At 33.9% G+C, this 1,267-nt stretch overlaps 1 long non-coding RNA gene across 11 annotated transcripts in view; it reads right to left on the bottom strand.

Moving 5' to 3' along the window:
* Positions 1-1,267, bottom strand: part of LOC140329280 (uncharacterized) — a 293,563-nt gene that overhangs the window by 253,028 nt on the left and 39,268 nt on the right. For 2 of the 11 annotated variants that reach the window (XR_011920458.1, XR_011920451.1), the window contains exon 2: positions 690-775. The exons of the other annotated variants lie outside the window; for them this stretch is intronic. This is a non-coding gene — a long non-coding RNA (uncharacterized lncRNA). The remainder of the gene's footprint in view (positions 1-689; positions 776-1,267) is intronic. 11 annotated transcript variants of the gene reach the window in all.

The following is a 1,267-nucleotide window of genomic DNA, read 5'->3' as shown; positions in this document are numbered from 1 at the left end:
GTAGCTTTACTGAGCTTACAAATAGTATGACTAAACAGATCAGCCAAACATCTGCTACAATTTAACTGTTTAGACTCTTTGTTGGATAAAGCTAGAACAATTTAAAATTTTCAGTATGACAATTGATTTTAAAAATCAACTATTTTCAGCTTAAATTGAACAAGAACAAAAACACCATGAAAACTACTAGGATAATTTAACAATTTATCACTGGGTACCCAAGAGCAGTAACATGCTGTAATTGCTAAACTTCTTTAAGCTTTGAAAGTTAAACACAGAGAAGTTCCTTTTTTTTGCCAATATTTTTTTCTATGAATTTAAACTGCTTAAAGAAACCACTTGTAAGCACATAGAAATACTCACACAAACGTATTTAGTTGTTTGCAAGTACTGTAGTACCAACTAACTTTGGAGATAGCTGGGATAGCAAACTGCCCATGGACACTGCATGTAGCTTCCATAAAACAACAGTGTAACAGCACACTGTTGCTTCTTACCATCTGTCATATAAAGGATAATGTATACATCCATTCTGCCAATGTTAACTTTTTGGAAAAAAGTGCAAGCCTTATCATATTCTCAATGTTTAAACTTCTATTTATGTTGCCTGGCATGAAATGTATATGGACAATACAGGTTACTGAAACTCTTTATTCATCAAAAATTTCAAATTGGATTTGAAGGATTACCTTGTAATTCATATGCTTTCTGGTAAAGTATTTCTTTGATGGAGATGTTTCATGCTCAGCAGAGGCCTTTCCCGTGGCAGTTTCTCCTTTAAAGTGTTATATAAAAACGAAAACATTGGAAAAGTTTTAAAATCCCTTAGGTACATTAAAATGTATATTATTACCTATCTACATACAGTATTCAAAGATGTGTGGTACAGTATACAGTTACAAAAATAAGGCCCTAGTACACACAAAAAAATGTAACTTTTATTTTTAAAAAAACTCTACTTAAAACATGGAGGAACATTGGGGTTGTCATAAAAGTTAACCTCCAGGATAATCAAACATTGTTAACATAAAAGCAAGTACACATGGGTGCGAGTCCATGCCTTCAGGTGCCAATCAAGAACTGGCAGATAAGTGTGGTTAGACAGTATGCAAAAAGGAATCAAAATCTTTAGGGAGATAGTATCCAGGGCACTCAAGTTTTCTGGAAAACAATAATTTTATCCTGAAACCTGCCCACCATGTTTTGAACAAAGTACCGCATTATGTTCCTTTTCACCTGGGCTACTGTGAGAAGGTCAGACCAGCAC

This window comes from Pyxicephalus adspersus, chromosome 4 (genome assembly GCF_032062135.1).
Source record: "Pyxicephalus adspersus chromosome 4, UCB_Pads_2.0, whole genome shotgun sequence".
In the NCBI taxonomy this organism is placed as follows: domain Eukaryota; kingdom Metazoa; phylum Chordata; class Amphibia; order Anura; family Pyxicephalidae; genus Pyxicephalus; species Pyxicephalus adspersus.
This window is presented reverse-complemented; position numbering and strand designations above follow the sequence as displayed.